The sequence below is a fragment of the Canis lupus genome, chromosome 1 (genome assembly GCF_003254725.2).
Source record: "Canis lupus dingo isolate Sandy chromosome 1, ASM325472v2, whole genome shotgun sequence".
In the NCBI taxonomy this organism is placed as follows: Eukaryota; Metazoa; Chordata; class Mammalia; order Carnivora; family Canidae; genus Canis; species Canis lupus.
The window spans coordinates 74,855,647-74,872,787 of NC_064243.1; the positions used below are offsets into that span (position 1 = coordinate 74,855,647).

The window sequence follows — 17,141 nt, forward strand, 5'->3', positions numbered from 1 at the left end:
GTCGCTTCACTCCCCGCGATGCCCACCCCCGCCCCCGCGGGGCACCCCGAGCCCTTGCTCCCCTGCCGTACCTTGCGCGTTTTCGTGTGTGCGCGGGTGTGCGCGAACGCGTGCCCTGCGCCCGCGCTGCCCAGAGCACGACAGGCTTCCAGCTACCGACAAGCCCGGCGCGGGCAGAGCCTCGGGGTCTCACTAGGGACACACGAGGCGATCCGGGAGGGTCGAGTGACACACCGTAACTGCTCTGCGGGCGCAGTTAAATGATGGCTGCGGGGCATTCGCAAGCCTTGCCTGAGAATCCGTCTTCCCATTTGCGGCTCCGAGAGTCTGTTTTTCCGCAGTCATTTAAAAGGGAACTGGGAAAAATGCACCGCAGTGCCCGACACTTGCGAGAGCTCTGGTGCCCCCGCGCGGGGAGAGAGCGCCCCGCACGCTCCGGAGCACCAACCCACGGCCGCGGCCCGGGCGGGCACTGCGCGGGGGGCGCGCTCTGGCGCCAGATGTGCAACCAGCGGCGCCCCACGCGTGCGCGCCCCTGCTCGGCCGGCGCTGAGAGGCCGAGAGCCTGGCCTCGCCGAGCTCCCTCCCCGCCAAAAGGCGGCCAGCGCTCAGCTCCAGAGAGGGCGACCGGATGGGATCTGGTCCAAAGGATAAGAACGGTCACCGATCTGCTCGCAGAGGCTGAGCGTGGGAAGTATCCAGAAAACCTGCACGTCAAGGTGAATGCTTACAGCTCAGTGATGCCTTAAATATTACAAGGGAATACAGAAAGCATCTGGTGGGCTTTTGTACCGACCCGGGGCGCCGAGCGTAACCGCGGGAACCCTCGCGCAGCGGCCCCAAGATCTCTTCGCAGGGCCCGAAGACGAGGCCGGCAGGTCTGCGTGTCTCCATCATCACTCGGCTGTGACACGCACGCATCGGTGGGCTGAACCGCCAGGCTGAAGTTCATGCCTCAGCTTGGCCCCCAGCCCCTGCCGGGCGAGGACGCGCCAAGGAAGGAAAGGCAAGGGCAAAGGCAAGTCTTGGTCCTGGACACACAGTAAGACTCTCCCGCCCGTCTTGCCAGTGCCCTGGATGGAGCTGCCCCTGCGGAACGCCTGGGGGAGGGTGTGTACCTGATTACCACGTTTCCCTCACACCCCCACCCTCATCCCTTTTTTTCTCATTAATGGACCATTTGAGCCCTAGTGGCTGCAAGGTGACAGTGCGGCAGCCAGAGTGCAGAAGGTTTCAACGTGGTTTGCAGACCAGATTCTAATTATGTTGGAATAATTTTAGAATTTGTATTATAACATATATACTATTATATTTAGATTCTAAATATACCCCCCTGATTATCTCCCACTTGAAATTAGAACTGGCTGCCCCACGTCTAATCACACTTCCCCGGCTGGGTTTCTTCCATAGTACTTAACTCTTGTTTAACAGATCATTTGCTTATTTATTTACCTAGATCTATAGTTTATTGCATTTTTCCAGGCAGAATGTAAACTCCATGAAGGCAGGGGTCTTTGTTTTGTTAATCGAGATATCTGAAGGATATAGCAGGTATTAAAATATGTTTGTGTGTATTTAATGAATAAATGAAATAAGCTAAAGTTGAGATTCCTTAAATGGCCCTCTTCACTCTCACTTTCTTAACCTATAATCCTGCCAGTCTGTCTGAATAATTCCCCTTGGAGAGCCTTCCTCCCCTCATCAGAGTCAATTTTCTCTATGCTGTCCCCGAAGTTGGCACTTCTGGAAGTCTGACTTTCTACCTCCTCTAGTGGCCAGGTATGTTCTAACCTGGGCCAGGGAGGGACCTGGCCATAATGGTAACTCAACATTTATCATGCACAATATCTGGAAACACCAGGAAATCAATAACTATTCCTCAGCTGATAGAATTATGGATCTATCTCAGTTTTAAGACTTATCAGATCTTTCACAGACATTATTTCAGGAATTCTCAGACCTTACTTTTTAGGAGATGATGAATATTTTTGAGACGGACAACCATTTTGGAAACGATTTCTTCAAACATGAAGCATATTCCTACCATGTGATCCCACTATTCTATGTCTATGTATTTGTGAGAGAGAAATAAAAGCCTATGTCCATACGAAGACACTTATGTGAGTGTTAATAGTAGTTTTATTTGTAGAGGCCCCAAACTGGAAACAAGCCAAATATTTATCAACAGGTGAATGGGTGAACAAATTGTGGCATACCCACACCATAAGAGGCTACTCAGCAATGAAAAAGAATAAACTATTGATACGTGGGGCCGTGTGGAAGAATCTCAAAATAATTATGCTGGGTGAAATAAGCCAGACAAAAAGGAGTACCTACTGTATGATCCCATTGTCACAAAACTATAGAAAATGTAAACTATCATGACAGAGAGCAAATCAGTAACTGCTGGTGAGAGGGGCAGAGACAACGGGGAGGAACAGTGACACAGGCACAGAGAGCCTTGAGGATGATAAATGTATTAATTATCTTGATTATGGTGATGATTTCCATATTGTCAAGTTGTGGATCTAAATATTTTTAATTTATTATATGTCATTCAATCAAGCTATTTTATTTATCTTATTTTTTTAGAGACAGAGTGTGCATGAGCAAGGGGAAGGGCAGAGGGAGAATCTTAAGCAGGACTCTACCCTGGCAGGACTCAATCCCACAGCCATGAGATCATGACCTGAGCTGAAATCAAGAACCGGATGCTCAACTGACTGAGCCACCCAGGCACCATTCAATAAAGCTATTTTTAAAAGCAAGAAACAAACATTGCCTTAGAACCTCCAGTCATCATTTTCTTGTTCCTATTGGAGTGCAATTAGAACCTCCAATTTCAGGAAGCTATTTTATAAATAGCTTTTATAAATTATAAAATTATAAATTTTATAAATTTGGATATTTTTAATAAGAAAAGAATCTGTAATGTTCTCATATTAGCGGGACCTACTATGTAATAATACATTTTACATTCTGGGAAAAGATTGGGGAAACCATTATTTGAAAGATGGGAGAGATAGTGACCACCCCTAAAAGTACCTTGAATGTCCATTAATAAGAAAGCAACTCAATAAATTATACTTCCATTCTTTATACTTACACTTAATTAAAATGCATTAAACTATATACATTAACCTGAAGATATGTCTATAGTATATTGAGTGAATAATGCAAGTTTCATGGCAATATCTAGTCTGAGCCTACAGAGAAAGCCAATGTTCATGAACGTGTGCTGTTGGTGTGTGCATACAGAGAAAGGAAGTCAGAGAAGCATTTACACCTAGAGGGATCAGATAGGTTGTTTGGAGAAACAGAACAGACCAGACAACTTATAAAACGTTTCTGCGGCACTAATAATCTCCTTTGCCACAATATACCTTATTTTATCATCTTTTCCTCTTTTTTTTAGTCTCTTCTCTTCCAATCCAGAGTTACTCTGGTTCTAGACTCCCTCAGTTTGGTGGAAAACAACTGAATCTAAAAGCATGTTTACAATCTATAAATAATGTTCACCGTTGGCTATTTCACTTTCCCAAGAATATCTGTATGTTAGTAGAAGACCCTGGAGATAAGATATCATCCAAAGGAATTTCAGGTACCATGCCATCCACAAATGGGAGAGTATTTGGGGATTGAAGACCCTCAACACAGGCCACAGTGGAACCAGAGGCTGCCATCCATGATCTGCCCCACACTTGTTCCTTCCCACTCAATTGCCTCTTTGTTGTTCACAAAGTTTCCAACTGCTTCACATCCCACATCCTCCAGCTCTGAGTTAGGTCTCACTTTTCCCCATGTCTGCCCAACTAGTGTGAGAACTGCATGTTGCCCAGCACTCTGACCCCTCGTCCCACTTCCTGTCTTCCCTGAGTCCCAACCTTCCACTTTTAACGCTTAGTCACACATTTAACGCAAACTAACTCAACACAGACTTATGAAGCTTTTACGAACAGCTAAAAGGAAGAGCATATGGAGAAAATTCAACAGAGCCTCAGGAAATTGGAGGCACATACACCTGCATGATCCTGAAATCCAACTTTTAGTGATCTGATTAGGTCTCATGATAAACTCCACATTGTTTTTCTAGTCTATGTCAGGAGTCTTATATCAATAGTCATACAAGGGAGTTCACTTATTCCTCAATAAAAGGTTACAGTATGCCTTTTCTGCACTCAGCATAGATTTATTGAGATAGGCAAGTGTTTCTGGTTCCAAGTCAGTTGACAATTACAACCCATGCAAAGATCTGTGTTTATGGCCATATTACACTTAGACTTAACAAGCCATAAGCATTCAATCATATCAGACTTATACAGTTTATTAACTAAATGTTCTTACAACTGGAGTAGCTGTTCATTATTAGTTTTTTTTGAGCAATGTCCTTTTAGACCTGTGCTGTCCAAAATGGTAGCCAACAGCTTGTGTGGCTCTCTAGTACTTGAACTACGGTCAGTCTAAAATGAAATGTGCTAAAAAGTAGAATAAAATAAAATATGCTACAAGTAAAATACATACTTGATGTAAAGACTTAAGAAAAATACAAAATATCTCATTAATGATTTTATATTTATTTTGTGTTGAAATTATAATATATTGGATTTACTGGTTAAATATATCACTAAAATTAATTTCATCTGTTTCTTTTTACTCTTTTTAATGTGGAGAATGTATTTACTTTTGTTCTTAAAAGTTATCAAATCAACAATTATCCTTCCTAAAGCCCCATTGTTGTTATCTTTGATTCAATGACCTAGATCCTTGGGTCTCTTTGAATCTTCTTTTAAAAACTTGAACCTGCCATCAACTGTTCCTCCTATATTTTTTCACCTGCAAGTCTAATATGTATGCTTTTCATGCATTCCTTTAAGTCATTGATAAAAAATATTTAACATGACAGGCTGAGACACTCAGCTGGAGACGTTATCTAGGCGGACATTCATTCCTTAACTAATTAATTCAATTTTATATTGAGTGTGGCTGTTTAACCAGCTAAGAATCCATCTAAAAGAATTCCATAATGAGGTCTTCCTTGACCTTTGGTTCAAGCCACCTGTGAATCACACACACCACTACATAAAGACCAAGCTGGTATTGCTCAGTTGTGGGTTTTGTTTGGGGGCTTCTGGGGGAAGAGAAGCTGGCTTGGTTTGGTTTGTTTTTTTTTTCTTTTTTTTTTTTGCAATTACCATGGCACTCATTTCTCATGCCAACTCCATTTCTACCATCATTTGGACCTGATATCAACCTGGCATTCATACTCTGGCTTTTTGATATATAACTTCATTCCTTCTCTTGGTCCCTTTTGATCCTTATGCCTTGTTTTTCCAATATTTAAATCAGTTTCTCCAAGTGAATTTGTCTTGACTGCCCTGTCAACACTTGGTGCACCGGTTTATCTTGCATAAGAATTACTCTTACACAAGTTAGGCTCCTAAAACCACTTGCACAGTCCACTGGGCTAATTTTGCACTCACTCCTCTTTCCCCTGAAGGAGCAAAATTGAGCAGGATTGTTCACAAAGAAGAGTAGAGTAGGCAAGTGGGAGGTGATCTGAGAAACAGAATGAACAGTAATTTAGGTGCATCTTGGAATTCATCTTTGTTCCTTTCTGGAAAACCAAGACATTTTCTATTCTCTTCTTCCATATGCCATTATTACCAACAGTTGTTCTTTGGTCACATAGGCAAACCCAATAAAGATTTTTATCATCTTTGCAACTATTTATAGATACCATGATATCTCTTATATGGTCTCATTAACTAAGATTCCAAATTCTTGTTAACCACATTACCTTTGCCATTTCCAATGTAAGGATCCTTTTTTTCACCAGAGAAGGCAGAGTTTAAGAGGTAAATAATATTGTATTGTCACTATGATCAGCTAATGTCTCTCCATCTGCTCCAGGTCTGGATCTCTCTCTTCATTCTTCTCCTTATTCTAAGCCTGGTACAAATAGTCCTTTTTTGTGTGTGTTGCTCTCTATATTGTTTTTTTTTTTACAATTTTAGTGAATTCTGGACTTCAGTACTTCTGCCAGTGTTCTCACAGAATTGTGCTGTTCTATTGTATTCAAACTTGGCTATATAGCCCACCTTTTATCTAGTTCCACACCAAAATCCATAGCCTAGCTACACAGAGTCTCCTTTTCTCCTCCTGAGGATCATTCATGCCTGTGTGGTCAGAATTTTATATTTTAGAACTTCCCTTCTCTCTCAAATCAATATTCTCTCTTATAGTCAGCTAGTCAAGGGATTTTATCTATTTTTCCTCAAAAAACAAAACAAAACAAAACCCAAGAAAACCACAAATCTGTTTCCTGAAGTCTAGGATATGTTGCAGACTTCCCAGCATCCCACATTTAGCCAATATGGCCTCCGCTGCACAGCCAGGTCAATCTTGTGGGTTTCCATGGCCCTGTCATAAGTGTCCTTCCACATACCAAGTCCTAAGGACCCCTATAGTATCTAAATAACACTTCCTTGGTGCCAAGGCAATGGTATCATCAGTGACTGAAGTGGATATATTCCAACATTAAAAAAGATCAAGGGGGCAGAATCAAGCTGAACCAGTTGCTTGACACCCCTTTCCAATTAGAGGTATTCTTTCTGTTGCTCTGTTTTAATAAGGAGAGCTGCTCATTCCCGTGGCCATGTCTTCTCTTCCAAAGTTGTGATTTTAACAGGAAGAGATGGACAACACCTGTGTTGGGTGCCTACATCTCTAAGTTCTTTCATTAATGTTATAGGTAGGGTAGAAATTTGAGGATGGATACATGGCTCTGTTCTGTGGGGTTACCCATAGATCTAGACTCTTTCTACCTTATTCCTCTGTCATTTTCCCAGGGTTTGTCCTTACCTACATGGTCAAAGCTGACTCATCAGCCTGCAGGAAGGAAAGAGGATAGGAAACGGCAGGCAAACAATTTCCTTCTGAGGAAATAATGGGTAAGTTGTATATATCACATCCCCTCACATTTCTTTGGTAAGAACTTAGTGGCCATGCCTTTACTTCAAGGAGATTGGGAGATAGGAGGAGGATAGTGATTTTCATCATCTTTGCAACCATTAAATATGCCATGATACCTCTTATATGGTCTCATTAACTAAGATTCCAAATTCTTGGAATCCAAATTTAGATTCCAGATCTTCTCTGAAAAAGAAGATTGGGAATTAGATTTGTTTTACTGGGTGTGACCAAATGTTTTGAGAAGTTTGAAGTGGGGGGTTCTACTAAGCGAAGAAAAGGAGAATGGACATGGAAGGATAGTTTCCTAACTAGAACCTCAGTAAACTATAGTCTAGAATTTTTCTGACCACATAATCTTCAAGTTGAAACAAAATTTAATGGATAATTTAAATTCTGGGTATCATACTGACATCTTCCCCTTCTGTCACTGGGGAAAAACACAGGGTCTTTCTGCCACATTGGTCACTGTAGTCAACTCTTGAAGTCAGCCTTTTATGTAAGACTTTATTAATAAATCTGCTGTGAGCAGCAAGCTTATCTGTCTTAATTTTCATCTTTAAGGATAGTCCTAAATTTTGACAGGATTCTAAAAAATTCTATAGGAAATATAACTTGTTTGTGTTTATTCTTTCCAGTACCTTTAACCAAAATGTTTTTTTTTCCTTATAAAAAGAGAGAAGGGGAGGAAGGAAGGAAGGAAGGAAGGAAAGAAGGAAGGAAGGAAGGAAGGAAGGAAGGAAGGAAGGAAGGAAGGAAGGAAGGAAGGAAGGAAGGAAGAAAAATAGAGCAAGCAGACATAGCAAAGCCTCTATGGTGCCACAGGAACCGTCCTCCAATATTCTCACCTTTGTTATAGAAATCATTAGGTTTGAGTTTCAGTCACAATGATGCCACTTTATATAGCTTGTGTGGTACTTTTGGGGAAATAACTTACCATCCTAAGCCTCAATTTTGCCTATCTGTACAATAAACATGGCCTTTTGAAAACATGGCAATAGATTCTCTGATGTCACTCCTATTGAAAAGTGGATTCTGTGTCTCCTCCCCTTGACTCTAAGCAGACTTGTGACTGCCTCGACCAATACAAAATGGCAAAGTTGGGGGTATAGCTCAGGGTTAGAGCATTTGACTGCAAAATGGCAAAGTCACTCTGTGACTTCTGAGTCTGGGTCATTAAAAAAAAAAACATGCAACTTTTGCCTCGTGCCCTCTAAGTCTTATTCTTGAAACCCTGAACCACCACACAAGAAACCAACTACCCTGAGGCTTCTGTGCTGCAAAGCATCTCAGTCAACAGTCCCAGCTAAACCTAGCCTTCTCGACATTCCTACCTAGACAGCACTCATGAGAGGGAGCTTCTTGGATCTTCCAGCCAATCTATTCACCAGTTGAATACCATTATGTTGATGCTATCTGGAACAGAAGAATTAGCCAACCTTGCCTGAATTCCTGACCCACAGAATTGTGAGGTAGAGTAAGATGGCTATTGTTTTAAACCACTACATTTTAGGTTATTTTTACCACACATGGTAAATAACCAAAGCTGTGAGGAACAGGATACCCTCAATAGTATCCTTCAACACTGATATTCTAGGACTTTATCAGAGAGAAATGTAGGTATAGGTACCTCATTTGCACTGGCCACAAAATCCTCTCCACTTCTCTTACATTTCTCTGTGCAGATCCTTATGCCTATTATATAATTAATTAGTTAAATCTCCATCGGTAAAGTAACTGCTCTCCAGCAAAAGGATAACTTCGGTAATGATATGAACAATGATATGCAGTTATTGTTTACCAAGGCAGTATTTCATACAGTCCGAGGATCTCTGAAGGCCCTCTGAGACTGCCTTATGGCAAGTAGCACCTACAAGCCAGTGGAGAGCTACCAACCTAAATTCTCATACCTTGCCTTCCAGGGAGGTATTGGCAGGCAGTAGCCATCAAGACCTCCAGTTCCCTTCAAGTCAACTGCCATACATTGCAAACTACTGGAAATTAACATAATGCATACTCCCTGTCTTTTAAGAGCTTGAAGTCCTGCGGGAAAACACATGTAAAAGTGGATCAATTCCATTATGTGGAATAAGACAGGAGGCCTATACTGGGACCTATAAGAGACAAACCAAGATGCAAGTAAGGCTTCAGGAAAGCAATGATGTTTGAGATGAGTCTTAAAGAATACACTTGAATTATCCAGGATAGAGGACCAGGAGGATGGCATGAGTAAATGCAAGGAAGCCAAAGAGATCATGGCGTATAGATGGAAACACACTCTGTGTTAAGTTGTAGCTGTGCCTACACCCATCTTCTACTCTCCCAAGAAAATTAGCACCAACTGTGTTCATTGGCCTCTTGGCCCCAAACTAGACCCAAAGAGGACATGGTGACTGCTTTCTCAGCTCTTCCTTCTGCTCTCATCAGAATCAGCCCTGTGACCAGTCCACCCCTAGCAATGCAGCAGCCTGTCTAAAGGGTATTTGGTGATTCATGCCAAGACCTGCAACTAACTGACAGGCCTTGAAGAGTTTCCAACTGTTTTCATGCCTGTATATCTCCTTCTGTGTTTCCACCTCTATTCCTCCTTCTCCCTGGGGAATCCAGCCCTTGGCTTTCAATGGTCTTTGAACTGTTCTATCCCAAGTCTGATGAATAGAAAGCCTTACAGAGACAAACTCTATGTCCTTAACATGCCCTTCTGAAGTCATCCCAGCCAAGAGAAAACAGAAAACAAATTATTCTGTAGAACAAAACCCACCTCTTTGTGAGATTCTGTTGTTTTTCTCCTACATGATTTCTCTTTCTTAAAGGACTCTCCTGATCAGAGGTGGTCAGTTGACTGAACTCATGCCTTATTACATAAATACCTCTTCTCTTTCCAGAAGCCCTAGAGACTCTGCAAGGCCCTTTGCAAACACAGAAACTGTAGCTTTTGCCTTCCCTTGCTGTCCTTTAAAAATTTTAATAAACCTTCTCTACTCCTGGAAGACATCTTCTGCATGCATGCTACAGTTTCTATTATGGATTAGGAGAGAAGGTTCCAAAGATGGAAGAATCTCTCCTGCCCTCCTGTTTCTCCTTATTCTCACAAGTGAGCCAAGTAGGAGAGAAGAATCTGTATCCAAAAGATAATTCAACTTCTGAGAGTAGATAATGCTAATTCTGGGTTTTCTGTACTCCGGGATGTTTCAAATGATTGTCAAAAGTTATTATCAGATACTCAAAACAAGACACCCCCCAAAAATCAATGGTTTCTATCTCTAACTTAAAAAAATTTGCCACTTAGCAATTTTAGATTGAGAACAGACACTCTGAGAGCCATCTCCAGTAATGCTACAGTTCCAAAGACATTATCAGCCACTATCTTTGGTTCTATTTCTCAGGGTCCTGTGAACTCTTTGTTCTCTAAATAACCAAATAAATAATATTCATGGAGCATTCACAAGATTGTTTATGAGCTTTAGGTTCTCAACTTGCCTTTCTGCTCCTGCAGCTCTGCACTTAACAAATGTGGATAATGTTATCACATGTCCTCTACGTCACAAACCTCTTGATGAGAAACTACATATTGTCTTTGTGTGATTCTTTAAGTCTGAAACCTCCTTCATGTGAAGGATATTGTCTCCAGAAGCAGCACTGCTTTTATTAATATCATTTTATAAGTGAAGAAAGTCACACCATGAAGGATTGACAAGGATCTTCAACAGGAATCCAAAATGTCAAGGTAGCCCACACTCTCTAGGATGGAATAAACCACAATCAGTTGAGAAGCCACCTCTTTGCCAATTGAAAGACTTGTCCTGCAGCTAGCCATCTTTAGAAATCTGAAGGCACAGAATGACCTCACCTCAGCCCAGAACCAGCAGATTGCCACTTTCCTTTGCTCTGGGGTTTTTGACTCAGTTATAGGGCTGTCTGTGATACCTAGGTCACCTCTGTAACTGCCAGGGCTATGTTGAGTTCCTCATTAGACAATGCTAGAGAACTTCCTGTTAAGACTTTCTTTATTATCCACCTTTTCCTCCTGGAATATGATCTTTGGGGCAGAAAAAAGTGTTCCAAAGTAGTTAGTTTTCTCCTTCGTTATGGATTTCAGTGGCTAACAGGAGAAAGAGACAGATGGGGAAGGAAAGAGAGAGAAACAGAAATTTTAAATTTTCTCTTAAACATCTGTTTTGAGTGAAATCCTATCTAAACACTTGCTAATTCAGATGTTTTTATAAGAAAACTGAAAAGAGATCACCTTGGCCTAGTCCAAGACCCCTTCCATCTGAGAATCAAGGCCCTTTCCTGCCCTCTCACCAGCACATATGATCAATACTTCTTTCTCTACCCCCTGTACTGTCCTAGGGTCTTTGCTCTAGAACAGAGCCGAAACACACGTGTGGGACCTAAGCCCACACATGTCTAGCAGACTCAAGACTATGATGAGAGCCAATTTTTAAAACAAAGCAAAACACAACACAAAAAGCTTTGCATTTATTTTTAATCTTTTTCCTTCCCTCATCATCCTTCTTGATTACTATTTATTTTCAATAGTTCTCAGCAACACTAGAGTTTTGTTTCTGCTCTGTTTTCTATCACCTTTTCCAGACAGCCTTGGGGAGTGAAGCAGACGTAAGAGTGCCATCTTGTGCTCAAGCCAGTTATCATTGTTTCTTTTGAAATAAAATGTGATTTGTGGGATTTGAGAGGAGGCCTTGGAGTCCAGATCTGTCATTCCCTGACCTAGGTTTTCCCAGAAGCTTTTGAAATTTCCCATACTTTGGCTCTGCTGTTTCTTGGCCTTCCTTCTCCAGGATGCCATGAGTCATCTATTAGTTGAAAGCTTTTTTTTTCCCTCAAATAATTCCAAGTGTGACTTAGAATAATTATAGTTCAGATGGCACTACCTAATCTTTTATAACTGAGTTCAGTGGCCCAACTCAGGAGAGTGGGCACTTAATAACTAAGGCACAGCAGGTGATTTATATATAAAGACCTAGTGAGTATTTCCCCACACCCTACCAAGATCTCTACATTGGAAACTGACAAATGGTGTACTTCATATCATGACCTAGGCTGGAGGTCCTGTGGGTTCAAGATCCCAAAGGACTTAGGAACATCCAGATAGGCCACTTTCAGGTAACATGTTAGTATAATCAAGGTTGAAAGCGAGCTTAAATCAATAACCTGGGAAAGACAAAGCAAAGAAGAGAGGTATAGAAAATGGAAGGAAAGAAAAAGAATCACAGGCCAAGAAGAAATATCTAAGGAGGTCACCAATACAAAGATCTAAAGTAAATGAAGAGAGATCCATGTGGGAACAAGCACCAAACAATAGCAACAATAATGCCAGGAAAACAATCATGAAGACAGACGACTCTGACAAGAACCCACAATGTCAGGGAGTCAACAGGAAATGGCAGAGACTATAGGGAACTGGAAGGAGTGTGTCCCATCCAAAGGAACATTAACTCAAGGACGTAGTTGTCAGGGAGGAACATAGCTCTACCATTATTGAAGCTTCTGATTTTTAAAGGGAATTCATAAAATCTACATTTGCAAATGAATTCTTCAAATGTTTAAAGTCGGCTCAAATGCTTTTAAAGACACTATGACCTGTAGTTTCTGGTTTAAGAACCTCTCCTCTGCCTGACACAAAACATGAGGTGCATAAATGGATACAATAGCCATATCTTCCCCTGTCCCCTATCTCTCATTCAAAGAAGTTTATGGAAATAAGAATGTCATGGATGGAATGATTGAACTCTCCTCATTTCTTTTCAAGAAGGATTCACAAAATTGTACATCCATAAGCAAAAAAAAATGAACCTTGACCTAAATTTCATACCTTACACAAAAATGTATTCAAAATAGATCATGAACTAAAATATAAAACACAAAATTGTAAAACTTTTAGGAAAAAAAAGCATAGAAGAAAATCTTTGAGACATAGGGTAGATGAAGAGTTCCTAGCAAGATTTGATGTGAAAGGTATAATTTATTAGAAAAAAATGATTGAATGGACCTGATTAAAATTAAAAATGTTCTATGAAAGATCCTGTCAAGAAGATGAAAAGACAAATTATAGACTGGAGGAATATATTTATAGACCACATAGCCAATCAAAGGCCTATAGCTAGTCTTTACAAAGAACTCTCAAAACTCAACATGAAAAAAAATACAGATCAATCAGAAAATGGGCCAAGTCATGAACAGATATTTCACCAAAAAGAAAATACAGGCACACCAAAAGTTGTTCAAACTCATTAACTATTAAGAAAATGCAAATTAAAATCACAACAGAAATATCACTACACACCCATCAGAATGGCTAAATACAAAATAGTAATGATATCAAATGCTGGTGAGAATTCAGGAAAACTAGATCATGCAAACTTTGCTGGTGGGAATGTAAAATGGTACAGAAACTCCAGAATATAGGTGAGTAGTTTCCTGTAAAACTAAAAATATACTGCTCATAAGATCTAGTAACTGTATTTTGGGGCATTTATCCCAGAAAAATTAAAAACTATTTTCACACAAACTCACACATGAATGTCCATAGCAGCCTTATTCAGAATAGCCAAACATTTGTAACAACCCTCATTTCTTTCATGGATTCATGGTTAAACAAACTGTGGTATATCCATACCGTGGAATACTACTCATCAATAAAAAAGGATGAGCTACAGAGATACACAGCAACTTGGATGGACCTCAAAAGAATCATGCCATACAGTATACTCTTATAGTATATAATGCTTATGGCATGTAGTATGATTCTATTTATATAAAATTCTCAAAATGACAAAATTATAAAAATGGAGAACAGATTAATGGTTGCCAGGGTTAGGGATTGGCAGGGAGGATGAGTGCAGGTTTAGCTATAAAGGGTAAGGAAAAAGGAGCTCTGTGATGATACTACAGTTCTGTATCTTGATTGTGAATAGTAGTTATACAAAACTATAAGATATAATTGTACACAACTACACATACATACACATGTGAATGCTGGTACAACTGGTGAAATCTGAACCAACTCTAAATTGTCCAATGTCAATATCCTAGTTTTGATATACTTTATAATTATATACAATACCGAAACTGGGGGAGCCAGGTCAGGGGTCCATAGCACCTCCCTGCACATTTTTCACAATTTCCTGAGTCTGTAATTATTTCAAATTAAAAAGCTTTAAAATTCACAGATTTCAGCACATTCACCATAATTAATAATAAGACCTTTATGCCATACCTTGCAATGGGGGTATATGCAACACGTATAACACTGTGTGTTATTACACCTGAATTGAAGATTCAGGCCTTTCTCCTTCCCTCCAGAATGGATTGCACTTAACCTCACACAGTGGCTTTCACAATAAGTGACTAATTCAGTGGCCTCTGAAGTAACCAAATAAAAACATCTCAGGAACAAAAGGGCCTTTGTCATTCCATCAGTTCAGGACTTTCCCTCATGTTAAGTGAACTGTGAGTCACCTGCCTTAAAGATGAGTTGATGAATAATGAACGTTCACAAAAGACAGTGGAGTGAACATCTGAATGTATCAGGCAGGACCAGCTAACTGCTCTAAGAAACAAGTCCAAATTCCAAGTGGCCTAACACAATGCAAGTTTATTTCTCACTCTACAAAGTACAAAGTAGATATTATTGATTGGATGGATTTCTTCCCACAATGACTCAGGGACCAAGGCTCCTTTCATGCTATGACTACCCTATCAATAGAAGTCTGGCATCACCCAGCTGCAAAGAGTAGGAAACAGAGGGAATATGCTGAGTGGAACAGGATGCTTTCTGGGTCAGTCCTAGAGCAACACACATCATTTCCTTCAGCACGACTCACAGAACCACACCTAGAAGCGGGTGGGCTGGGAAAGGCAGTATAGCTGAGTGACTGGGAAAAGGAAATGGTTTAATGAGTAGGTAGTCAGTCTCTGCCACACTAACCTTTCTAGAGGCCTTTTTCTGAAAGTGGAAGTTAGCTGTTAAAGCACTGAAGAGGGGGATCCCTGGATGGCTCAGTGGTTTAGCGCCTGCCTTTGGCCCAGGGCATGATCCTGGAGTCTCTGGATCAAGTCCCACATTGGGCTCCCTGCATAGAGCCTGCTTCTCCCTCTGCCTGTGTCTCTGCATCTCTCTCTCTCCCCCCCCCCCATTGTGTGTCTCTCATGAATAAATAAATAAAATCTTAAAAAAAAATAAAGCACTGAAGAGATGGGTAGACAAGATGCAATTGAAGTAACTGGAATGTGGGACACAGACGGTTCTATGGGGAAGCTCTATTTTCAGGACCCATCAGAAAAACATAATTTGTTAGCATTCAGAAAGATCCTGAAATTTATAGATGATTGAAAACTGCTCTCACAGCTGCTGTGGTGTGATCCCATATGTTTGGCCCTTATTTTTCTTATTACTTGCACTGATATTGTCCTGATAATTATTCACTGTATGTAATAGTTATGCAGTATAGATTATTGAGAGCTCAATTCTCCTCTCTCATATCTTAAAGGTGAAAACACTCAGCAAAGAGAGCCATAAAAAGAGGAAAACTCTCCCACCAAAATCCCCCCCTAACCAGAGGCTAGAATAGGTTAGAACATAAGATGTATGTAGCTTCCAGAAAATGCAATTTTCTACTCATCTTTTCAAGAGCATTGGATATGGCCAGACCTTGCAAACAAGAAATTTGGTTGCATCGTGGGGAGAATAGGCCCAGTAACACATCTGTTCCTTGGTCACACTCCCAACTGGGCTAAATTTGGTTTGTCAGTGGCCTAGGTAGATTATAAATAGACTTAGTCAACATAAAAATGTTCTGAATGTGAAGCAATCTTTCAAATAATTATCATAAATCCTCTTCTAACCCAAGATGAGGGACATTGTTTATTTCTACCCAACATCCATGCAAATGTCCCCACTGAAAAGTCCTTCTTTCCCTGACCTTCCCACAAAATCATTGCCTATATCACAGTGCCCCTTGTAAACAAGACCCATCTGCTCCTGGCTTGGGCTTTCTAGAGTGGTCTCTTCTGTTAATGGTGTGACCATGAAGCTGCTATCTGAGGTTTATATCCAAGTCACTCTTACACTCCTCTTTCTCTCTCAATAGTGTGAGAAGATCAACAAGCTACTTGGAAGTAGATGCAGCTATGTTTCTTCAAACCAAGCAGCCAAAAACTTCACTAGAGGTGCTTTATCAGAGTCAAAATAACTACCATTTTGTGCATTTCCTTTTCTAGGTGAAAAAGAAATAACGAAAGCTAAGTTCCTACCAAAGATTCATTCACAAACTCATCTGTCAACTTACATTGTTGGATCACTTAGCCCTATCTTCATTATCTACAGTATTCAACAAGGAAAACTGACATTCAAATGCAAGGAATGTTTGTAATATTCATGATATGTGCATGGTGGACACTCCAAAACACCAGATGAAACTAATAAAATAATGGAAATAATTCAGCTAGTGTTAGCAGAGTACCTACTACTTGTATTTAGTCTTCATATGGAACCTACCACATAAATATCTCTGTGTTCCTTTGACTAATAAAGAAATTGAGGCTTTGAAGGAGCTTGACCAAAGCCCTACAGGCAATCCAGGTGGAACCAAATTTCAATCCTTAGATTCCAAAGGATTGAAATTTCTTCACTGTGCCACACTACATGGAAACTCCTGTCTCCAACCCCACCTCTCATTCTTTTCCCATCTTTTTTGAGGAAAATGGATTTTCCATACCCTGGATCCTCCATTCATTTCGAACAAACCCTCATCAAATTTATATTTCATCTCCAAGATTTCTGTTAAACCAAACTCTCTTCCAGAACTCTTACCATGTTAACTCCACAAATACATGGTTTCACACCATTAAGGAAATAGCTCCTGAAATTTCATTCATCGAAAAAACTCAAGCTCTGGATCACCTGGGTGGCTTGGTGGTTGAGCGTCTGCCTTTGACTTGGGTTGTGATCCCAGAGTCCTGGGATCAAGTCCCGCATTAGGCTCTCCTCAGGGAGCCTGCTTCTCCCTCTGCCCATGTGTCTGCCTCTCTCTCTGTATCTCTCATAAATAAATAAATAAATAAATAAATAAATAAATAAATAATTCTAAAAAAAAAAAAGAAAAAACTCAAGCTCATTTGAGCACAGTGTGCCTTTCACTACTCTCCCA

The 17,141-nt window shown here is 40.5% G+C and overlaps 1 protein-coding gene and 1 long non-coding RNA gene across 14 annotated transcripts in view; one reads left to right on the forward strand and one right to left on the reverse strand.

Moving 5' to 3' along the window:
* The window catches only part of NTRK2 (neurotrophic receptor tyrosine kinase 2), a 329,075-nt gene extending 328,712 nt beyond the window's left edge, over nt 1–363 (reverse strand). For 5 of the 13 annotated variants that reach the window (XM_025423181.3, XM_049116174.1, XM_025423182.3 and 2 more), the window contains exon 1: nt 72–362. The gene's annotated coding sequence lies outside the window, so the exon portion shown is untranslated. Of the gene's footprint in view, nt 1–71 lie in introns of all 13 variants that reach the window. The other 8 variants (XM_049116185.1, XM_049116190.1, XM_049116187.1 and 5 more) reach the window with 4 other exon arrangements.
* Nucleotides 214–16,431, forward strand: LOC118351091 (uncharacterized). The gene is made up of 3 exons (XR_004805901.2): nt 214–1,110; nt 6,849–6,950; nt 16,213–16,431. It is a non-coding gene; the product is annotated as an uncharacterized LOC118351091 (long non-coding RNA).
* The last annotated feature ends 710 nt before the right edge of the window (nt 16,432–17,141 follow it).